The following is a 25,965-nucleotide window of genomic DNA, read 5'->3' as shown; positions in this document are numbered from 1 at the left end:
CGACTCACCACGCTATTCTTAATACACGCCAGGTTGCAGTTGGCCTTCTTGGCCAAGTGGGCACACTGCTGGCTCATATTCAGCCAGCTGTCAATCAACACCCCCAGGTCCTCTCTTCCATGCATGTAGATTTCCAGCCACTCTTCCCCAAGCCTGTAGCACTGCTTGGGGTTATTATGACCCAAATGCAAGACCTGGCACTTGGCTTTGTATGACTTCATGCCATTGGCCTTGGCCCATCTATCCAGCCTGTCCAGATCCCTCTGTAGCCAGACTTCCATCCAAGTGTTTCAGAATGCACAAGCTGACATTGCATGCAGAATTATTGCAGAAACTGGGTTGGCTTTTTGTAGGCTGTGAGCATTTGGGGAGTTTTGTGAAGCATTTCCGACTTTATGCTCCAACTTGCTCATTTTCTAAAGGCAAGACAGAAAAATCAAACCAGGAACTTGAAAGCATTAACGAGGACATAAACACAACACACATCCTGAACAATAATTCTTTGAAACCACCTCTGTTAAATCACAGCAGGACTTTCAGGGAGTTGTATAGTTATGCCTCCTTGCCACTATGGACCTAATGGCTTGTTAATATTTTTTGTTTGCAGCACCACTGCCAATTTTATGTCCACCAGGTGATATTTAAAGTAATATTGCAATATTTTCACAAGAGATAGAGACAAGCAAATGAGAATTACAGATTATCTGACAGACCTAGGGGGCAATCCACGTGAGTATCTTAAACACTGGATAGTGGAAATTATTTTGTTTGGTTAAAGAGGTCTAGCAGAGGGCTGGTACAGGGAAAAAGACCGGAACTGGAATGGATTGGATGTCACTGGAACTGCACGATGGCCCTCCTTGCACATATCTCATTTGTGTTGGTGGAGAAAGGTGAGTGGTCCAACCTGGTGGTAGAAGCTCTGAGTAACCCAGGCACAGCTCACTATTGGACAGGTTACAATCCCAGACCTGTTACTGTTCAAATATACATCTCAGATGCAGGCATGCACTTCCTTCAAATTCACTCCTCTGCCTTTCTTAACAATTGACCAAGCTCAACAATGTACTGTCAAGTGCATACATAGGATGGCCCATCATTTCTTCCACTTTCCCTACAATTTAATATCCCCTTTGCTTTCTGAAGTACTGCACTTCTCTGCTATAATCACAACGCTTGAGTATTGAAAACACTAAACAAAAGCAGCTCAGCCAGTCTCTGATATCTATCCCAGTGATTTCTCATGAGAAATACAGAGTACTCATCTCCCAGAAACACCAAGCTTTCCTATAAAAGCATGTTATAGAACTGGACTCTAGAGAATTATTGTGCAATGTATCTTCACTAAAGTGATGATTAATTCACAGTAATTTACCATGAGTTATCGGACTATATCTTTCACAGTGGTATGATAAAAGCTTGGCATCATGTTGATTTTTAGGCTGGTTTTGTTTCACCTGGTGCATGATTTTGTTTTATGTTATATTTTTTGTCCTTTTGTTTCAAGATTAAAGAAATCTGCATCTGTGATAAGATGTTTGACAATGTGCTTTATCCTTTCAGAAATTAACGGGAGATACATTCCTGGCACAATAACACCAAATTCAGTGCCTGTTTCTATTCCCTCCCAGGCACTAGCAAGACTCACTTTCATGTCAGGATTTTCATCCAGCAAAGTAATTTATATTAGTCAAGTGATTTCTAATTTTCACAAGAGAAATTTATAAAACCCAGCACAGCTCAGTTTTTGCTACAGCTGCCTCCTCCTTAGTTATTTATACGGCAATATAGTACAGCAAAGCAGGAATAGGAAAGCTGTGCTGACAGAAAATGAAGATAGCATAAACAATACAGATTATAGTAGTAAAAGCAAAGCAGGATATAAACCACTACAAGTAGAATCAAGAAGGGAGAAAACTATATGAACTATCAGATTGTTGAGAGTGAGTTAGGCAGCACGGTTGGAGCTGGGAAGTGGGAAGTACCGACATGATCTAGAGTCTGCCTTCTCCTTCTTTCTGTTATCAACCTTTAATACGTAGACTGTAGTTTCTCTCGGATCAGGAAAGTATTTAGTTACTCATTTAAGCTGCACTTAATCCCCAACGCCCTGAATTTGTAGGATATTCTAAGCACTGCAGCAATAAAATGAAAAACTGAATTTTAAAAAAATAAAAAAAATTCACACATGATCATGATTTTTGTCAGAGAATGAGATACCAAGGCACTCAATACGTGTGAGTGATGCACTTGACTAGAAAGCACATACACATTGTAGGAAACACCAGAGAATACATACTGAGAACTTTTTCTGCAACGTGCTTGAGCAACCTCATCTGCAGACATGCTGAGAAACCCAATGTGAAAGACAAATCCTTTTTGCATGTGCACCCAATGTATCGCTTTATAACTGCTGCGATCAGAGACCTTTCTGGTGGCTTTCTTGACTGTGGAGCATGTGGAATCATCCCTTCAACAGTAAGCAGGGATGGGTATTTGTTTACTTCATATTTTCAAAGGTATTCACACATCTTTACTGCCCAGAAGGCAAACTGAGGTGGCTTTTCAGAGAGATCACCTAGATTGGTGGCAGCTCTGGAAATTGAGGCTTGAAATAAGACATGAATGCTTTCATTTTGCTGGGGAAATGGGCTTCAGACATAAACTGAAAGCAAAGTCAGACCACAGGCTTTTAGTGGACATGTACTCATCTCTGGACAGTATAAATAAACATCTCAGTGCTGACAGTTCCTCACGTTACAGGTTGGGATACAAAGATGTGGGCCCAGAACCTTTTGCATTTACTGACATTTAACCAAATCAGAAAAGAACAAAATATTTGGAGCTCAGTGTTTTTTGTCACTCTTGGTCATATCTAACTGGAAGTAATTCCATCTGTATTCCTCTTTCTTTATTCTCACCTGATTTCAACTGACACCAAACTTTTCATGTCAGTGGAGCAATGGCTATTTACAGAATGTGTTCCTATGTAAATAAATATCAGAGGATGAGGTCCTAATGTTTGTGATTATAGCTAATAAATTTAATTATCTGATTATGCATGTCTTTTGGTCACTCCAGATTACTGCATATTGATAAGCAGAATGGATTGTGTCCATTCTCTGATTAAAGAGATAACACACTTCAGCATGAAGAGAAAAAGAAGCCATAATGTCTTTAGCACAGTTCTCTTAGCAAATAAAGCCACTGTAAGTTGAATAAAATAATAATTTTTATTATCATCATGCTTATTATTGGTATGTTAAATCGTCAAAACAATTATTTTGATGTAATCTCTCTTGTTTTGGGACTGAAATCTCTGTCGGAAGGGGAAAAACAAATTCTTTTTTCTGTTTTAACTCTACAGCTAGGAGTTGTTCAAGCATTAAAAATGCCTTTATCAAGGGACTAGCAGTGTCAGTTCATATTTGTGTCTCAAAACTTTAGGGAAATTGCTACTTAACCAAACAGGTGTTGAGGGAGAATGGAGAGGGATAGTTCAGACAAGGAAAGAATAAAAAGGAAAAAGAGAAAAAGCAGATGGTGACCAGGAGAAATGGGAGTTGGTTTTGTACTAGTCATGAATTAAAAAAATCAAACAAACAAAAATCTCAAACAACAAAAACAAAAAACCCTCCACACAAAAAAATCTCCTTACTCACAACCAGGAATCTTATAGCTTTAGCACCCAGCACCATAGCAACCGTCCTTTCTCACCAGTTATTTACTCCTTATCTGAGCTAATCAGACATCAGGCAATCAGAGCTCAATTATATACAAAGAGAAGGAATATAAAACAAGAGCAGCTTGTGAGTTCACCCTCCCTCAGTGCAAGTGACAAAGAAATGAAGGAAATAAGAGCATGTACCTGTTTTTTTATTTATTTTGCTTGACTTAACTTTGGCTTCTTACTGGCAATTAAATTTGGCTCTGAAAGACAAAGGATAGGTTGTGTCTGCAGCACTCACACAGGAGTTGCCTGCACTGCAGACAGGTCAGAAGCAGAGGAGCCTGCACCATCTTAACTGCCCCTTCATAGAATCATAGATTGGGTTGAGTTGGAAGGGACCTCAAAGTCCATCTAGTTCCAATCCCCAGCCATGGGCAGAAACACCCTCCACTAGAGCAGATTACCCAAAGCCCCATCCAACCTAACTTAGAACACTTCCAAGGATAGAGCATCTACAGGTTCTCTAGGAAACCTGTTCCACTGCCTCACCACATTCATCACAAAAAAAAATATTCCTTATATCCAGTCTAAATCTCCCCTCTACCAGTTTAAAATCATTACCCTTGGTATTATCACTACAGGTCCTGGTAATAAAGTCTTTCTCCATCTTTCCTACAAGCTCTCTTTACATATCAAAAGATCACAATAAGGTCTCCCCAGAGTCTTCTCCAGGCTGAACAAGCCCAACTCAGTCTTCTTTCACAGAAGAGGTGTTCCAAGTGTCTGATCATTTTCATGACCCTCCTCTGCGTCCGCTCTAACAGCCCCATGTCCTTATATTTGGGACACCAATATCACCAAGTACTTCTCCACAGGGCTGCTCTCAATTCCTTCATACACCAGACTGTACTGATACTGGAGATTGCCCTGGCCTATGTGCAGGACCTTGCACTTGGCTTTGTTGAACCTCATTAGGTTCACATGGGCTCCCTCTTCGAGCATGTCAAGGTCTAACTGGATGGCACCCATTCCCTCTCATCAACCAACTGTACTAGTCAGCCTGGTGTCATCTGCTAACTTTCCGAAGGTGCACTCAATCTCGCTGTTTATGCTACTAATGAAGATACTAAATAGCATTGGTCCCAGTATAAACCCTTGAGAGACAACATTCATCACTTGTTTCCATTTTGACATTGAGCATTTGTAGCTCTTTGGATGTAGCCATCGAAGTCACCTATTTAACTGTACCTCTGGCAAACCAACCTATATGTCTCCAATTTAAGGGTAAGGAAGATTTGGAGGACTGTATCAAAGCCCTTAAAAAGTCTTGGTTTATGACATCCATGGTTCTTTCCTTATCCACTGACGCAGTAACTTCACCAGAGAAGACCCCTAGATTAGTCTGGTGTGACTTGTCCTTCACCAACATGGTGAAGCCATATTGGCTGTCTCTAACCCCATCTTCCATATGCTTCAAAATGTCTTCCAGGAGGCTCCATGATCTTACCAGGCACAGAGGTGAGTCTGACTGGTCAGTACTTCCCATGAGCTCTACTGCCTCAGAGGACACAAGCCCAAAGCAAAGATGTAGCCTAATAGCAAGGCAAGTGTAGCATTGTTGCTGCTTCTAATGAGCTGTAGTCTTTATGTTATATAATGACACAGGTCTCAGGACTGTGTATGAGCTTTATTTAACTCTAATGGCAATGGCCTAATGTTCAAATGACTTTTCTTTTTAGCTTTGCATGATTCTGCAATGCAACACTTCTATGTATAGAATCTCTATGATTCTATGATTCTATGATATATTTAATTAAATAGACAGCAATAGCAAGTAATAACTGAGCAGAATGGGATACCCATGACTCTAGAGCAAAACGCAGCACACAGAGGATATGGATGGCATGATAGCAGAGGACTGGAAAGTACAGGCATGGGCTTACACCAGAGGACCAGGGCTATGAACAGATCTGGACAAAAAAGGGGTAACAGAGAATAAGTATCCAACATGAATAGAACACATGTACCATACACAGTAAATTCAGATGCAAAGTGCAAACACATACAAATGTCAGTAAACATACACAAATGGCCACATGAAAATCTGAAAACGAGGAGGAAGAAACAATCACCTTCAGCTCTTCCCAGTGAAGGGTTTGTGATGGTGAAGGCTCCCTGTACCCTCCATCTCTGGCTGAAAGATCCAGAGGGATAATAGAGGATAACATCAGAGAATGGACTAAATACCAGAAAGTTTGTGTACAGATCACTTTAGCTGTATATAATTTGCATTGTAAGTGTTAATATCAGTGTTACTGGAATAATAATAATTCCCTGATCAGGCTGTTATGACTTTAATTAGACTAATGATAAATCCATGACTATGCATACAAAGTGCATTGCTTCTGCCAACAACAAGACTTTGAATACAATAAATTGGTTGGAGTTCAAGCAACTTCTTCTGTAGATTGGATGCAACAAATTAGTAACAAAGGGACAGCGTAAAAAATGCTCTCTGAGCACGCTTTTTTACATGTATTTTTACCTCCTACGGACTAGTCATCCAACATATCTGGAGGAAGAAAGGAAGACATAAGAAAAAATGTCAGATAACTTTTCTTCATAGGATTTCATCTGCCTATCATTGCAGGGGAGAGGTTTGTTGCCAGAAGATTTGGTTTGTGTTATCAGGGTCTCCATGTGTATAAAGTTTAGGAAAGAATGCACGGGCCTTGAAATAGCAAAATATGTCTTGATCCCTTATATCAAATTCCTGGCCCAGGATACAAGTCCCTAATGTAGACCCACACACTTTTCACACTTTTCTCTACCACAGGCCTGCCCAGAGTAGATAAGGAGCTGCTCCAAGCTGCACAAGGAGTGTGTTTCCTGATTTGTGATGACCTCCCAGAGCAGCTTCCCCTGAGTCCTCGTTGCTATGAAAAATAACTGCCATCACAAAGCCAACACCAATACAGCATTTTTCTGAAAGCTAAAAAATCATTGGTGCGCTTGTCAAAATAGTAAGCGAAACTTTGCCTGAACTTTTCTTATACTGTGTGTCACCAATTCAGTTTCATTTACCTGAATATTTTGTCCCCTACGATTTCTGTTCGACACCCAAAAGTACTCCTTACTTTCCCCCACAAGTTCAAAAACTCTCTTTTGGAATGCAGCTCCAAAAACATCCCACATACCACCTGTTCAGAGGTGGTAAACAGCTCCATCCACATGTTTACATGCCAAAGTGGTAATCCAGATTACCTGGATGGTAACCAGTTTTTCTTTTGAATCTCACTAAACTAGAGGACTGTTTCTATGTTTGTAGGTTACTTTCTTTTTTAGATTGGCAATCATTTGTTTGATTGGCATTTTCTTTGAAATATTTATCATTTCTCACCAGGTAAAATTGGAGACAATTCTTTGTAATATAGAAGAACAGAAAATATGTATAACTCAGAAGAAACAGATGAATATTGTCCTTCCACATGAGTTTGTCTTGTGCAGTAAATGAACATCAGTAAACAAGTGAAATAAAATCCCCCCAAATCTCCTCAAACAGAGATTATTTGGCTAGGTTTGCACACCGAGTCTGTTTTCAGTTGTGGCCTCAATGCTCTGCATTTCTTATTCCAAGCTGGGGAGCATATCTGATGCTTGTTTTCCCTGTTTTCAAGTCCACATGTAAATTTACTAGCTTCAGGAAAATTTTAACTTGCATATACTGTAATATTATCACTAGATACATTGTTTTTAATTGGAAGAATGAATTTCTCTATCAATGCTTTGTTAAAAAGTCTTTCACATACATATTCAGATCATTAAATAATGAAAATGGTGATTGTTTCCTCATTCAGGGCTTAACACTTAGTAGCTGAGTAATCTATCAAGTTGCTGAATACCTTTCACTCTGACTTACATCAGTGTAAATTTGATGAGTAGAAGTCCAATAGTACATAGACAAATAAGAACAAGTGAGTTTGAGTGTGTTAAAATCTTCATCTGCTGCTTTGACATACACAGAAGCAAATAAATTCCAGATTCACAGTGTTAATAAGTAAAAATATCCATATTGGCAGATCAGACACAAATGAAAAGCAGCAGCCAGCCTTTTATAAAGAAAGAATTATTATTTTGTTAAATCAAGAAAGCTCTCATTAATAAAATAAGGATTTTGCTCAAAAGACTCTTCATCATTAAACTGTAAGCCAGATGAGAGAGACCACATTGAGGAAAGGGCTGATAAAAATAACTTTAGAAAATGAGTCTTTGCTGCCAGTCAAATCCCGCATCAATTATACATTACATGTGAAAGACCTTGCTGGCTGTAACCTCCTCCTGCATTAGCCAAATCTTATAACCAGGCAAGAGGAGAATCCTTTCATTAAAGAACAATCTGGATCACACTGAGTGTTTTATTATCTTGCAGCGAAGGTTGTGCCTCGTCACTGCTAAGATAAAAGGGATACAAAAGGAGGTCAGCCTCATTGTGTGGAATTCCTTTATGCAATCTGTTGCAGTCTGTCTTATGTATCAATATGTTCTCTTTCACTTTTAGACAGTATGCTGCAACAGGGGTGTTCCTCCATAGATACCCTGCAGACCACAAGCAACAAAAAATCCAAGCCGCTTTTGGAGCAATAATTACATATGACCACTTCAGGGAGTTGGCCTGGTAGCATAGGCAAAGAGCCATCCAGTTGTGCTTTTATTCTTTTAGGGTTAAAAAAAAATCTGGTCCATTTTAACATTTAAAAAAAATATATTAATCAAAATCCTGTAACAAAACTAAAAACACGGACAGAGTTCTGGGTTCATCAAAGAAAATCCAGAGTAACTACAGGAACACAGACGGAGTTTCTCCAAATTTACCCAGGAAACATTATGATTGTAATCTGGATTTTCAAGTGCTCCTATAACAAAATAATGCACCATAATCTATTTGGAAGAATATATATAAAAATGTAGAGCACTAAAATAGATAAATTGCATACAGCATCTCTGCTGTAGATATAATTAGATGAGACATTTTACTGGCATAAAGAAAAACAGGAATAATTCCAGAGGAAATAACTTACATCAATGGCTATGCTCATAACACATCAATTAATCTATCAATCAATATTTTATGGACAGATCTGTCTTCTTATTCAGCCGGGCTGTATTTTGATCTGTCTTCAGCTCATCAGAAATACCAGTTCACTGCTACTCACTACATACTACTCAATACATACACTGCATACTCACTACACTACACTGTTTCTACTTGTGCTTAAAGCAGACTGTGCCAACTTGGGTCACTTCTAATAACTTACTTGGAGCAGAGGACTGAGCTGTGGTGTATATTTTACATCTGGGTGACTAGAGAATCAGTAACTTGTCATCCTTCCCCTTGGTTGAAGGAATACCCAATTTTTTTGACCAAACAGTGTAGGTCCTGGATAGACACCCAGGTTTTTCTCTCAGAAAATGTCATGCAACTCTATGATCCAAATTGGGCTTCAAGGAAATTGAACTGAAGCCTGAAAGACCTTATAGGTATAGGTATTGGATAAGATTCAGTTCAAGAAGTTCAGCCTGAATGTTGTCACAGACATGTTTATGTGTGGTGTTCATGGGTTTGTCCATGTGCACTAGTTCTCTGAGTTCCTTAAATAAAGATCTAGGACACCATTTAGTTGCCTGCACTGAGGTATCTAATGTCACTTCAGACACATAAGGGCATCCCACTTGTGACACAGACACAAACAGAGAAGACCTCCAGGCCTTCCACAGAATCATAGAATTGTAGAATGGTTAGGTTTGGAAGGGACCTTAAAGATCATCAAATTCCAACTCCCTGCCTTGGGAAGCGACACCTCTCACCAGACCAGGCTGCTCAAGGCCCCATCAAATCTGTCCTTGAACACCTCCAGGGAGGGGCCATCCACCATCTCTCTGGGCAACCTGTTCCAGTGCCTCACTACCATTGTAGTGAAGATTTTTTTTCCTAATATCCAATCTAAATCTACCCCCTTCCAATTTAAAACCATTCCTCCTCACCCAGTCACTACATGCCCTTCTAAAAAGTCCCTCATCAGCTTTCTTGTAGACCCCACTTCATATATGCCAACCTCAGGGGGAGGACCTAGATATCTCTGAGCATCCCAGTTGGCTCTGAGTGACTGTGTCTCTCAATATCACACTTAACAGAGCCCAGAGAATTAATTACATGGCTGTAAATCTGCTGTATCAAATGCAGCATTAGCCCAACAGCCCTGTGGGCTCTACTAACTATAGGGCAAATAACTTACCAGTGACTCTATATGAAGCTTCAATGCTTTGATATTAAACCCAAAATACAGAAGATCTGAATGTCATCAACATATTTTTTGAGTGAGTATTTATTCCTTTCTGATGAGCTGTTGTTTCAGTTCTCCAGTATTGCTTATTCTTCAATCATCACAAGCAAGTTGTCAACCTGTCATAACCTACAGTACATTTCTGTTTTGGATCTTCATTGGACTCTTCTAGAAGTCTCTAAATAACATGATACACAAAGGCTTCCAGCCTCAAAACACTTGCTCCATACCTCACTCTGACTCATGGCTCAAGTCAGAAAGAAATAATGATACCTAACACTAAACCAGAGCTCTACATCTTCATTTGTCTCTCAGGATTAATACCAAGACAAACTCAAAACCTAATGCCAAGGACAGTAAAAAAGTTTTGAGGAGACACACAATTTATGCTAGAGCAGAGGGAGCTCAGAGGAGTGCTGTTCATGTAGAAACACTTCTTATGCGAACACTTCCTCATCTGTGTCAGTCCGGCATCTGATACAAAGCCTGCCTGTATATTCTTATAACAGCTCAAGGTTTTGAGACAAACCCTTCTCCTGTCAGCTCAAACAACCTGGGATAAATTGGGGAACTTTTGATGATACCGAGTCTTTGTCAATGTCCCAAAATGAATTTTGTGACACAAAGAGTAAACTACTGTCCCTTACAAGTAGAGTCAGAGCTGTAACATCTGACATCATGAGGATATATGGTGGTGGTGTCACTGAATAATAAACCATGCCTGCAGAAAAAGTAAAAAAATGTTGGTTTGGTTTTTGGGTTTTTTTTCCAGCAAAGTATTCAAAACAATACATTGTAGGTCTAATACACCCCAGAAAAATCTTCTATTAAAATTGCAGGTTTCTTGTAAGATGTTTTGTCTGCTAATTACTTAAATGTATTCAAAATCAAGGAGTGCAATCCTAAATTGATATTGCAACAAAGTGTTTACATGGAACCCTTACATGGAGCATGATGACAAAACCAGTAAACATCAGCTGTAAAGGGGTTTCATTTACAATTATGTTATCTGCTGAGGGTGGAAAAAAGGAAAATATGAGGAGGCAAAACAGGATGTTTTAGGAACCCCTGACAATCACACCATCTTGTCATTGGTTTGTAGTTTATTTAATTTTACACTGGTTTCATGGTGCACCTGCTGCCACTTGCTAAACTTCATCTGCTTATTTAAAAACATTGCCCCTCTCTTCCATTTCCTTCATACGAACAAAGGTAAATTATGTAGTCATATGATTTTCATTCAGGCAAATGGTGAATCCAGAGATTTTTTTTAATACCTGTTCTACCTCTCTTGATGCTTGTTAAGAAAAAATAAAATTCGGTCTCTGCTGAATTCAGCATAGGAACCAAAATTTATGTGAATAGTTACCATGTCACAAAATGACCGCATTATGTACAGTACATGTTACACCTGTCACACAAGTTTACATCAGTCATAAAAAGCTGTAAAGCATGAGGAAACCCAGGGAAGTGCTTACAGCATTATCTTATAGGTGTATCACAACACATCCACAGGAAAATTTGCCACCAATCCAATTAATTTTTCAGTTATACCAACCAAGTTTGGCGCCAAATGTCTCTGCAAAGAGGAAAGAATTTATTATACCTATAATACCTATCCTGTGTTCAATGCTAGAAATAAAGCATGACTCATCTGATCACAGCATTAAATTTACATCTGCTGGACTCCATCCTATTAGAGAATTAGTATCTTAGTTGAGACAGAATGCATTTTTTTTTTTTTAAAGAATGACAGAATTTTAATATATTTGTACTTAATCAGAATGATTTCCTCAAATGTGAGGAGTTGCAATGTAATTAATCCAATTTGGCCTTCATTTGTTGAACAACTAAAGCCAACATCTTCTAAAGCATTTTGTAGCACTTCCTGACTCCTACTGTGGTTACACACCAACAGAATAGTGATACGGTTTGATGCACTCCCAAGATTTCCCTATATGAAACAATCTCAAACCCAATTTTTCATGTAGTTCTTGAAGTGTCTTAGTTCACTCCCCCTGCCTTTAATCTTAAACCCAAGTAGGAAAAGCCAGCCAGAGAATACAATTGCACAACTGCTGCTAGGGTTAGTAGCAATTATACAAAGAGGAGGAGTTGTTGCTTTTTCTTTGGTGCCATTCTATTGCCTCAATAGACTCTTTCAAACGGATACAAAGCTTCTTTGCCTTTCAGAAGAGCATCTGTTCTGCTGCTTCTCATCTTATTCCTCTTTGCAATAGAGAAATTTGTCCTCCTTCGCAGACTTAACTGCATCTTGCTAGCACAATCTACACCTGTGAGGACACTCATTCTTGTATTCTCTTTTTAGCACATTCAGATGGCTAACTACTTTCTCAGTAGAATAGGAAACCTCGAGATTTTGTTTCACCCAGTACAAGCCCAAAAATAATTAATCTGACTTTCCTCTTCTTGTTCCTCTACTTACTGTGATCTTTGCTCTCCTGTCTCTCCATAATTTTGTCTTATATTCTATTCTATTTCCCTTTTGTCTTAAAACAATGCTGCTGCTGCTTTTTAAAAACCAATAGCATTGTAATTACCTCTATTTTCCTAAACTGTTTCTTTGTCATTCTTATCTCAACGGTGGAAGACTGAATTGTAAACTCCTCATTAGAACAAAAACTCTAAGGATGGTAGCTTCTTCATGCTGTTTACAGCATAGAGCAGATTTTGCCTGAGTAGGCAGATTCTTTGTAAAATATTTCATCAGTTTTATAAAAACAGAAGGAGCTTCTTAATTCAACCTCTGTCATAGATGTTTCTGTTTTGAAATACATGTACATAGACAAAGATTAGTACAAAAAACAACCTGTCATTATTGCATACAGTATTTTCTTTAAGAACTTCTACAGAGTCTGATTACCAAATTGAGTGACAGGTGATTTAAAAAGTGACAAAAAGAATATCTTCTTGGTTTTAAAGCACATATAGAACTTTCTGCTGTACAGAAGTCACACTGAGCTTTTTTTTGCATGGAAAGGATCATGGAAATGAGAGCTCCGATCCACATCCCTCCCTTTTTATTGAATTTAGAGATGGCACAAGGCATTTCAGTGTATGTGCAAGTCATATCTACAAAGGTAAAATGCACATACCAGAGGAATGGAAAATAAAATTAGGAAAATATTATGCCAAAAACTCCTGCCAAGATGTGTGGTCATTTAAAGGGAAGGGTGAGCACAGCTCTTAATATTCCCATCACAATTCTATAATGTGCACCTCTAAGGCAGATTGAAAAAGGTAGGGTTCTCCCAATTCAGCTGAATTCCTGCTGCCAGAAAGTAGTGAGGATAGATAGAGATGAAGGCAAAACAGAAGCTTGGAAGCTCCACAGAAATGGCTCTGGCCTACATGGTGGTACTGAGATAGCCCAAGTGTCAAGCAAACCCAGTTCAACTGGCTAATGTGGAAGAAACAGACATCTAAGAGCATCAGCTAAGATTTAAAGTCATTCTATAAGTCAATGTCCCGGCCCATTGGAAGCTGTACATGGCAAGTGTTGTAGTTTTGCATGTCTGGGTTCTGATGGAGGAGGAGGCTACTGGGGTAGCTTCTGCAAGCAGCAGCCAGAAGCTCTCTGCAGGCCTGGCAGAGCAAACACCAGCCAGCTCAAGGCCGGAGTCGTTGCTGACCAAGGCCAAGCCCATCCGTGATGGTCACAGCACCACTGGGAATCACATTTAGCAGAAAAAAAAGCAAGCAGCTGCTTTTTGCCACCAGAGAAGGGTGTGAGATGATATAAGTAGCTGTGCAGACACCAAGGCCAGTGAAGAAGGTGGGGGAGGAGGCACTTCAGGCACTGGAGAGAAAAATGCCCCTGCAGCCTGTGGAGAAACCCATGGTGGAGCGGGTGTCCCCCCCCGCAGCCCATGGAAAAGCCCAAGACCCCTCCTGCAGCCCACGGAGAGGCCCCACGCTGGAGCAGGTGGCGACATACAAAATGCTGTGAGATGCACTGGAGCAAGCCCCTGCCAGCACTTGCAGCCTGTGGAGAGAGACACACAGATGAGTGAGAGAGATCCACACTGGAGCAGGTTTGCACAGGGGGGGTGGGCTTGTGACTGTGTGGGGGACCAGAATGGAACAGTCTGGGCCTGAGAGACTAAGAGACGTTCTGTGATTTATGACTGCACCCCTAGAAGTGACCCACGTCAGGGCAGCTGGTGAAGAGCTGAAGCCCTGTGGGAAAGGACTCATGTTGGAGAAGTTTGTGGAGGACTGTCTCCCATGGGTGGGACTCCACACTGGAGCAGGGGAAGGGTGTGAGGAATACAACCCCCCTGGCTAAAAAGGAAAACAACTCGTGAGGAACTGACCTAAACTCCCATTCCCCCATTCCCCGCCCCTCCCTGTGCCACAATGTGGGGGAGAGGTCATGACTAAAGTGAAGTCTGCTAAGAAGGGAGGGGAGAGGGGAGGTGTTTAAGATCTGGTCACGCTTCTCATTACCCGACTCTGATGTCACTGGCTGTGCAGGGCAGTGTCATAAACTAGAGAGTTTTCTCTCCTTTATTCTGTGTTGAGTCTGTTCTGCCCATTCCTCTCACTGCGGAATGATCTCTCCCTGTCCTTATCTCGACTCCTGAGCCTCTCAATATATATTTTCTCCCCTGTCCAGCTGAAAAGTGGAGTGACAGAGTGGCTTTGGTGGGCATCTGGCCTCCAGCCAGGATCAAATCACCACAGTAAGACTTCTAAAAAGACAACTCAAAGCAAGTCTAAAAAAGGTTCCTCTAAATCACCCTTGAGGAACTGCATTTTTTTCCTTTGATTAAAGATAAAACTTAAGGATACTGGCTATGTATGTTAGGTATCTGAATTTTTATACTGTTTTTATTCCTGTTATTCTCTATGCTCTCTGTTTCTTATCTGCAAAATGAGAATAGCCACACTACAGGGATGTCAAAGAAATGTTGTAATGGTAGATGTTTCAAAATGGTTTCAGGATTATAGTAAGACAATAGAAAAAGCATTTGTGTATTTGTAGATAAATTGCCCCTTAATAGCATTACTGTTCCCTCAGATTTGTTTTTTTATTCATAGATAATATCATGATGTGCCCTCAGTATGTATGAGGAAACTATTCTGCAAATGCTTTATTGTCAAATATCAAAAAAGACAATTCCTCCCTGAGAGTTTACAACCTAAAATACAACAGAAACAAAGCATAAGAATATTAAGTTCCAGCTCAGCAAAACAAAGGCCAAGGCATTATGCTGTCATCTAATGGCACATAATGTAATATGCAGATATACCCTAGCCCCTAAATAAAGCACAGCAAAAAAAAGCCAGTAAATAAAATGCTACCCTCTGTATTACGTTCATTATTATTCTACTTTAGTCACATATTTTCTCAGCCTTGTGAGACGCAAGAACATGATTTTACGAAGATTCTATGAGACTGTAAGCAGACAAACTAACAGAACAAGGAACAAGATGCATACAAAATGCTACACCTAAAAAAGCAGGTCAAACAAGCTGTATTGTGAAAGGTAGGAGGAGCTGGGAAGGTTAGATGCACAGGCAAACCTTAGTCTCAGTGATTCACAAAACAGTAGTTTCCTTTTGGAATCTTCCAAGTCAGTCTGGCAACTTCTGATTCAAGACCATGTAGAATTCAAACTCAGGTTTCTGGGCTCTAAAGAAGTGATCCAAGGCCTTGAGCAATCCATGCAAAAACTCTCTACTAACTTTAAAGCCTTTTGAATCAGATGCTTGAAAATAGTTTCGTCTCACCTAATTTTACCCATCAAAAACTCAGTCATATTGTCCAAGATAGTTATCACCATACTTTAAATTGTAAATAAAGAGAGAATGACACATCCGGAGAGTAATGCACCTATCACAGATGTATTCTTTGGACAGGGAAGAAGCCCTCTGGAAACACCTCAGAATTATAAAGGGAAGCCAGAAGGCTGATTAGATGGCTTAAAATATACAACAAACCTCTCATCTTCACTTCACAGTCATGAAAGATAGTGTAAAACTACAATCTTGGGGGGAAAAAAAAGGCTTAAATTTTAAATTTCACCTTAACTTCAACTACATTGAAGACCCTTCTTGAAAATCCTTCCCTGTGGCTTGAAAGCACAAGTAGAGACAGCAAACTTGAAATCCCAGGAAGAAAAAGACTAACTATGAAAGTGATAGACAGCCATAAGACTCTAGGAGGTACTCCTGGTTTTGAAGGAAACTCATTTCATATTCAAAACTACAAGAGTATATCATCACTCACACTGTTTCAATTAGCTTTCAGTGACTAGGTTACATGGATTTGCACAGATTTTTGGGCTGCTGTTTTTGTACTTCGCTAGAGCAAACTCTTGAAGTTTGGAAAACAGACATCTGTTTGCTACATTCACTTATAGTTTATCTGTGTATTCTTTTGCTACATGCTCAGTATAACATCTTTTCTTGTGTGAGCTCCCCTCTGACAGTTTTTGGTGACTTTTCCACAGCACATGAGAAAAGCACATAACTGGGGCTCACTCCATGTAAAGTTCAGAATGAGATCAGCCAGTCAACGAAAGCTTGAAGTTTCCACTTGTCATTGTTTAGCCCTGGCCAGGAATTAAGCACTATATAGCCACTTGCTCACCCTCCTCAACAGGATCAGGGAAAAAATCAGAAGATAAAAAGTGAGAGAACAGTTCCATTTGGCACACAAACATGGAACATAATAATAATAATACATATTAATAATATGTGCATAAAACAAGTGACAAACAATGCAGTTTCTTTCCACCTGAAGTTGATGCTGCATGGGACAGACTTCCCCAGCTGCCACACAAGACCCCCAAATTGCCTAACCTCTCAGCCCACAGGTATAAGCAAAGCAATACAAGAAATTCATTCACAGACCATTGGTAGGCAGGTGTTCAGCAATCACGACAGAGTTGATGCTGCACAAGACCCCCAGCTGCCACCCAAGGCCCCACAGCTGCTGCTGTAGGCCCTCACCAGGCCCCCAGCTGCCCCCCAGCTGCCACTCAGCCCACCCCCAGCAATAAATGAAACATGACATTGTGTGGTATGGGATATCTCTTTGGCCAGTCTGGGTAAGCTGCCCTGGCTGTGTCCCTTTTCCTCCTGGCTGTATGCCTTCCCCCTTCCTGGGTGGCCCCCACCTTCTCATTAGCAGGCCAGTGTGGGAAGCTGAAAAATCCTTGACTGCTTGGCAACAGCTAAAACATCAGTCTGTTATCAACACTGTTCTCATCCTGAATCCCAAACACAATGCTACACCAGCTTCTAGAAGGAAAATTATTCTATCCTAGCCGAACCTGGGACACCACTTTAGCCCATTCCTTGTGCTCCTTGACAGAGTATGACAATTTATATCTAAAAACTGGTTTGTGGAGCTGAAGAACTGGTTATATATCTTTACATGAGCTAGATGCACAGGGTCTTCCAGTGCCGCTACACAACAGGATCCTACAACCTGCTGATGATCAGAGTACTGTGCCATCTTCAGCATGTGTGTACTGCTCTTTGTCATGACAAAACTGGATAGAGATGAGCAATTTCAGCATGGTGATCACAAAAAGTCATTTAAGCATTGGATGAAATAGGTAGAAGTTCCACAACTAAAATCAATTTGTTCAAAACAAATGAGCCTCTTGTAGACCTTTGAACCATTAGATAGATAGGTGCAACTGAAGAGCAGGAGAACTGTTCAGGAAAAGGTCTCTGGGGTAGGGTGGAGAATCACAGAATCGTAGAATCTTTAAGACTGGAAAAGACCACTAAGATCATCAAGTCCAACTGACTGTCCAATACCAACATGTCAACTACAACCATGTCCTGGAGTGCCACATCTACACATTTTTGAACAGCTCCAGGGATAGCAACTCCACCACCTCCCTGGACAGCCTGTTCCAATGGTTGACCACTGCTTTGGTGAAGAAATTTTTCCCAATACCTAATCTAAACCTCATTTGGTGCAACTTGAGGCCGTTTCCTCTAGTATTGCTAGTTACTTGGGAGAAGACACCAACTTCCACCTCACTATAGCCTGCTTTAAAGGTAGTTGTAGAGAATGATAAGGTTTCCCCTCAGCCTCCTCTTTTCCAGATTAAACAACCCCAGTTCTCTCAGCTGCTCCTCATATGACCTGTGCTCCAGACACTTTACTTTGTTACCCTTCTTTGGACACATTCCAGCACTTCAATGTTCTTCTTGTAGTGAGGGGCCCAAATCTAAAGACACTAGTTGAGGTGGAGCCTCACCAGTGCTGAGTACAGGGGCACAGTCATTAGTGCTGCTGGCCACACCATTTCTGATACAGGCCAGGATGCTTTTGGCCTTCTTGGCCACCTGGGCACACTGCTGGCTCATGTTCAGTTATCATTTTCTGCCAGGCAGAAAGTTGTCCTTTTCTGCGATTCTTCCCCAACGCCTGTAGTGTTGAATGGGGTTGTTATGACCAAAGTGCAGGACACAATACAAAAGTGTCTACAAAAGGAGAGCAATGTCCTCTCTTCTCTTTCTGTCACTGTTGTAGAGGTCTCACCAGATACTCTCAAAAAGTACTGCTTACTGTAGCAGAGCTTGTCTATTTATACAGTTTGCTGGAGTTCTTAAAAGCACTGGTGTAACTTTGTAGTAATTTGCAAACCAAACTGTCAATACATACAGGTCATCCTTGAAATATTTCGATTATTTTGTACAATTCGCAAATGTAGTTTGTGAGGAGAGGCTACAACATTTTCTTAAGACCTGTATGATAACTCAAACCCACCTTGCCAGTGGGAGAGCTAGACAAATAAAAGCACCGAGTCTCTGCTGCACCTGTACCTTGTTGAATTACTTAAAACTTTTCGGAATAGGGCAAAACCAAATTTTCTCATCTGAGTTTCTGTCATACCCATTATGCCATGCTGTAAATAACTCTTATCAAATGCAGAGCAACAGGGAGATCACAGCTGCCACAGATATCAGAAAGACAGATCTCAGCATTCATGATGGTATCAATCTCAGTCACAGGGATAAATCTGAATATTTTAATATTGCTCATGAAGTCACAATGCTTCATTGCCTTCTTGAGAGCTAGCAAGTAAATAAGATGGATGTACTGTAACAGCAAGACCCAGAAAACTAGGCAGCCAAGGTTTGCCCCATTCATTTGTAAACTTTATAGCTTTGGATAACACAGATCGTAGAAAGTGTAAATGGTCCTCTACCAGAATTTACTGACCTGGAAGGAAAAAGGTGGTAAATAAACACCCACACTGGTAATAAAACTGAGAGCAAGGGCAGCCTTGCCTGCCAGTTGCCTGAAATATTCTACTGTGGTTCAGCACATCCTCACTAAGCAATTTATTGTCCTGTGTTGTATAATTAAAAGAATTGTCATCCAAAAGATTTTTTTTTTTTTTTTCTGTGTAGTGAAGACTGTGAGTAGATATGCCATTTTTGAAGCAACCTGTGGTGGGCAGGTTAAATCTATCTGTTCACGTGAGAGTTACAGAAGTGGACACAGAAAGGTCTTTTTTTTTTCCTGTACAGAATTCAGGAAGCAAACATATTCCTCTGGGCATAAAGAGACAACACAGAGGTGCTATATGCCCAGAGGAAGCCAAGAGAAGCTCTCCCTAGCTTAGACTGGTCACCACTTTTTTCCAGATACTAGTGCTGGGAACAGGCATTACGGTAACTGAACAAGTTGTTAGCCCTGGAAACAGAGTTCTTGTAATACAGAAAAATACAGTAAACTCTAAAATGTAATCCAGAATGTGTTTTAAAAATATCATTAAAAGAGATCAAGGGCTTCAGTAAAAGAGATCAAGGTCTGGATCTCAAGAGTAGCATGAAACATGGTAAGGTAAATATACAGACAGCCCTGGGTAATCCATCACACCTGATGCATTAGAAGGAAGTTAAACAAATAAACAAAAGTATAATAGATGGTGCTTTCCAATTTGCCTGAAGTATGTCCATAGGTTTATTCCCCAGCACGAGAGCTGGCATCTTGGTTTGCTTGGCATTCAGACTGTTCACACCTCCTGACAAAAAGGTTTGTTATTAAAACTTATTTCTCCAATGGAAAATTTCCTAAACGTGTTTTGCCTTCTAGGATTAGTGAAAAGTCTCCTTTAATTCTAACCCTTTTTCCTAAATATTCCCAAGCGTGGCCTTCTGACTATGGCAACTCTGCTGTCTGCACAACCCTTCCTTCTCCTGCTCCCATTGCAGCTTCCTAAATAGCACATACCCTCAGCATATGCCAGGCCTTTCTCTTGGTCAAAAACAATGAGAAGTTTGAGGAGAAAGCAGTGTGAAAGGAGTGCTCCTTTCAACAGGCAGCATATGTGAAGCTGTTTCAGTACTGAAGTGCTAAGAAATGGCCTGTGGAAGCTGAACTAAATGACCTAATACATTTTATCTGCAACTACATCCTACTGTAAGGCTGAGCTATACACACAGGCTTCAATAGTGCCTAAACAGAGCAGGCGGCCTACGGGGAGTTGTAATACACAACTCGGTCTTGGGCTGCTTTTAAGCTCTTTGTCTGCGGAGACACCTCATGGGGAGCTGTGTAGATGGCTCCGACTTGAGTTGTGTTGTAAACAGACTGAAGCGGGCACTTCACAAAACCTGAAAAACTTGTATGGAGCCTTGCTAAGCCTTGGCTTCCTTCCACAAACATATGTCCTGAGTCCCAATCAAACCACTACTCAAACTGTTTGACAAGCCCTAAGGGTCCGCATTTGGTTTCGATGGGCCAAGACAATGGGAATATGCAAGAGATAGGGCCGGAGGTGTCAGGCCCAGCCCTGCATCCTGTCACACACATCAGCAAAATGAACCAAATAAAAGCCCTGGCATTCGAGCTAATATTGGGAGCCGTTCCTCCAACCTTAGGAGGAGACCCTTCCCCCTTAGCCGGGCGGCTGGCTGAGGTAATGTATTGGGAACCCTTACCTGAGAGACGGGGTAAGTGGCTATTAGATATGTTTTAAGTGTGTCGTTTTGAGTGACTAACGTATGGGTAATATTTTGTGTGCTTGTGAGCTGTGATCCTATGTTTTAGGGAAGCCACAGTGGTTGTAATAAGAGTATTTTGTAGATCTTTGTGATCGTAGGGAAGCTAATTGCCTACGGCAAGTGTAACCGTGGGGTTTGTGACTGTTGTAGATCATTTTATTGTGTGTTGTGTTGGCAGCAGAGTATTTTGTGGATCTTTGTGATTGTAATATTTTGTGTGCTTGTGAGCTGTGATCCTGTGCTTTAGGGAAGCCACAGTGGTTGTAGTAAGAGTATTTTGTGGATCTTTTGTGATTGTAATCAGTGTGGTCATACTTCCAAACTGCAATAGTGAATTCCCCATTGTATCCAACAATAACCTGCAAGTGACGTACTGAATCTGCATTCTGTTTTTTTTTAAATAAATTACTATTAATTCTATTTTAAAAACCTGTGGTTCAGTGTCTTTCCGTCACACCTACCTCAAAAAAAAAAAAAAAAAACCTAACGTCATTATATCTGGATTTGCTCCAGGCTCTGATTTGTTCATTTCTCACAGATGTTTAAAACCAGATGTAAAAAAATAAAAGTTTCCTTCCAGAAAGAGTTCCTTTCGTCATCATGAAAAAATGGAGGTAACAAAGTAAAATTACTTTGCTTTTGGAACAAATACAAAACATTCTCAAAACCCATAAATGTGGGTTTCAACCAGTTTTAGTAGCAATTGTTCAAAACAATGAATGAAATGGAGATCTGAATTACCTTTCACTAGGTGCTATCAACTACATACAACCAACCTAAATTCAACCAAAGCCAACCAAAACCAACCAAAACCAAAACCAGCCAACCAACCAACCAAAAAAACTTCCTCTTCTTACAGAAGAAAGACGATACAGAGAGGTCAAACAGGGCGTATGGAGCGATCTGGGACTTGAATTTTATTTTCTATAGGGTATACCTCAGTAACAAGACTATTTTCTTGAAAAGCACTAAATAAAAATCAATATAAGTTTAAATCTAACTTTACCACCTCCAACAATATAATACTTCAGTTTCATACTCTGTGAGCATATTTTATAATCATTTAACTGAAAGACAGTTAAAAAACTTTCCAAATTACTCACCTTTCTAAAAACATTTAACAATATTTAATAATTCAATCTTTTCAAGTAACAAAAAGACTTTAATTATTTTTCAATTAAAATGTCAAATTCTTCAGAATGTTTATGTTATTTGCATAAAGGTCTCTCATTTCCTTTTAACTTAAACAAACTTCTCACCTATTGCTATTCAAGCAGTGTTATGAATTATTTCTATAACTACTCTTCTGGAGAGGGGAAATTCAATATAATTGCCTTAAATATTTTTTTGCATGACTAAGTACAACTTTGGTAGAGTAATGGAGTTTACAGGGCACAATATGCAGTTAAAGTGATGAAAAACAGCAAATTTAGGGCATTTGTTAGCACGGATGAAATTCCATGCTATGTCTGGGGCTGAACAAGAAAGCTTTTAGTTTGCTGAACCATATTTAATTTTGAAATATGACAGCCCTTCAGCTGACCGATACCTTCAAGCCACAGTCTTCTTTATGTTTCAGAGTAGCATAAAGATTTATCTAAGAAATGGGGTAATATAAGAACTTAGTCAACCTGCCAACAAGCTACCAAAAGGACCAACTTCTCCATTTTACAAATTACACAGCATACAAACACATTCAGGATTACCAGACGCAATGTTTCTCTCATGTAAGTTATATATAGATAAGCTTCATAATTTACCAATACCACTATGTACTGATGACACATTCTCTAGCTCTGCTTGATCCAGTTACTGCTGAAGAGGTAAACTGCATTACTGATACTTGATTCAGTTTTTCAGAAGAGAGGTTTCTGGTGGAGATGATCAAAGTTCAAAAGAATTTTCAATTACATTTCAGAGCTATTGCTATAGTTCTTTGGATTTCTAGCCACACCTAGTTAAAAAGCACATTATAAAAAACAAGAAACAAATTAATCTCTCCAGAATTGTTACACTAGATCACCAGAATCCCTCCTCTCCCTCCCTGGCAGTACTGTCGAGATAGGTCAAACTTTTATGTGGCACATCCACAGTCTATGATTAGACAGCTCCAGTAGCCAGTAAAATTATTAGTTTATGAAACTCCTTCATTACTCGTTTTGTGCATGGATGACACTACACTTATGCCTAAGGAATGGAATTAGAGCTCTCCAGAGTCAAAAAGCATGTCTGGCTACAATCTTAACTAAGGTTTTGAAACCGCTGGAAATTTCAGTTCAAAAATCTGGTAGAGCACTGTCAAAGTCTTGTGACAGATTATCTTCCCAAAGAGGAAGGAGCTCTCTAACTTTGGGAATGTGTAAGAATAGAAAAGAATAACTTCAAGTGAGGAGGAGATGTGAGATCGTTCTTGGGGAGCTGCTTAAGCCTGGGCCTGAAACCTAATTCCTTAAACCTTTTCATGTACCTTGAACATGTGTTTTCAACCAAGGAAAATAAGTGTAATACTGCCATTTTTAAAAGGCATTTTAGATAACTATTTTGTACAGATATAAGTCTTTGCCTACTTCTGACACTAAGGAGCTAGAGATTAGGGAGGGGAGCAATCCTCCATGGCTGCTCATACTTGCAGAAAGTTCTGCATTTGAAGATTATTTTCTGTTAAGATCATAAGAATCCTGAAAGCTTTCCAAATGTCTTTTTTGTGGGTTTTTGTTGTTGTTGTTTTGTGGGAATTTTGGGGGGATTTTTGGTGGGGTTTTGTTTTTTTTTCTGTTTGGGGTTTTGGGTTTTTTTTAGAAAAAAATGTGGATGCTAGTATAAGAGAAGTTAGTTGGAAAGGTGGCTGGTTTGTCAGCAATGACAGCTGGGAGTCTAACTGGGCTGTGAATGAAATCAGCCTTCACTTGGATGATGACTAAGACCCTAAGTGAGTCTTGCTCTCCTATGAATCCCACACAGAAATATTTCTTTAACTTGTTTATAAACTTTGATCACCCACACCTCCCAGCAACATCAGGAGCTCTTGAAATGAAACCCTGATTTTTCACATTCTTTTTTGCCTCTTCAAATGATATAACACAAGGAACTCAGTGATTATTACAGTTTGAAGCTACAGTTCACTGAAAATTTCAAACAAGATAAATGTGAGAAAGCATTGGGGAGGGAGAGAAGAACAGCACTCCAGATGGCAAAGGTAAAACAATAATTAAAGAAGGGTTGATATCTAAAATCTGAAAGAAAAGAAAAAGATTTTTAAAAAATCAGCTATAAAAAGGAATCTGTTTCATACAAGGATTAGAGGTAGGATATGATAACATGGAATCAAAAAAAAAAAACCCAACAACCAAAAATCCAGCACATTTTAAAGTCTAAAAATCTCAGTTGATGAGGAAATGGTGACTCTTGCAACTCAGAGGCTGAAAGAGACAAACTGTAAAAAGAGCTGGAGAAAGGGAATCAGATGTGTGAAAAGAGGTCACTAGACAAGTAAGAAAAGAACGGAGACCTCGATCATATTCTAGCAGCTGCTAACTTGTTCGCGTGGGGGTTCATACCAGCCCATGTCAGATGCAGAATGGATGCACTGGGTGGCATGGCACGCCTGGGGCTGGCGGGTGGGCAGAGCACAGGCAGGCACAGTGCACCCCACTGAGCTGGCAGCAGCAAGTTAAATGTTTTCTCCAGCACGAGGAAAGAGGCCCCCACGCAGCGGACTATTTTAGCTAACAGGTGAGGTGAGAAGATCTGACAGACAAAGCTTATTACGGTCTCCCAGCAGAGCATGAAGCGGGTAGATGCTCTTAATGACCGTATACGAGCTGACTGGCTCGCTCCTATCTGTTGAACAGCTTGAAAGGAGGATATTTTACCCTGAGGAAGAAAGACCTGTCTTCTTTATTCCTTTTTTTTTTCTTATTTTAGTGTTTAATAATGAAAGTTCCCTCTCCTGCAGCAGAGTAGCTGCTGCCACAATATCCCTGTGGCCATGAAGCCAACAGTGTCCAACAAGCTCCAGATAATCTTTGCTCTGCAGAGCCACAGAGAATGGCTTCATGAAAAGCTTTTGGAAGGGCACGAGCTGTACAGAAGAAACCCGAGGGGTTATTACCAGTGGGTTGATCTCTGGTGTAGCTATCCGACTACAGCACTTTGAAGCTGCAGGGCATTGAGTCTTTGTCACAGTATTTCTTTTTCTCGGTGCTGTTCATAATATGACTGCTAGATAATATTTTCATACATTTTTGCTTGTTTTATCTGGACTCTGACCACTGCTGAAACTGATAAAGCATTGCAAACTCCTCTGGGAGAAAAATAGACTAATGGTTAAGGAATAGACAAGCCATGAGCCACGGGGATTTGGATTAGGGCTGATTCAGAGACAGAGGAAAAGAATGACATTTTATACAGTTCAGTGTGTGTAGGAGACGCAGAACTGTCTTCTCACTCTTGCAAATACACTTTGGTGTGTTTGTGACTATCTGCAAAGGACAAAGAGCGCAGTATTGACTAAAAGCCAATTTCAGCTTGAGCATTTGAGTAGATTTGGGACATGATGAGTACAGATTGTTGCCTGATATTCCTAATGACGGTTCAAATTTGGCCATTCCCACAACGATTGTGCTGTGGTTTATTTTTCCCATATGTAAAATAGGCTATGGTCCAACTCATATGCCTACAGATATTTACTGTGAGTAAACAAGCTATTTCTACTCTCTACAGACATGACAGATTTAGCATAATATACAGTATAACCCAGGGATAGGTTTTCTGGCAGGATTCTGGGAGCAGCAGCAGCAGTGCTCTGTGCAGAACAAATATTCTTGATTGACCACAGTATTACCTCCTCATCAATGTCACAGCTTCATCTGGCCCTCATGTAATCAATGGGTATTCAGTAGAAACATTTGTCAATAGTAAATGTTAGATGAGGACTGTGAAGTGAAA

Source organism: Gallinula chloropus (genome assembly GCF_964237585.1).
Source record: "Gallinula chloropus genome assembly, chromosome: 1".
NCBI classification, from domain to species: Eukaryota; Metazoa; Chordata; class Aves; order Gruiformes; family Rallidae; genus Gallinula; species Gallinula chloropus.
Note: the sequence above shows the minus strand (reverse complement) of the source record.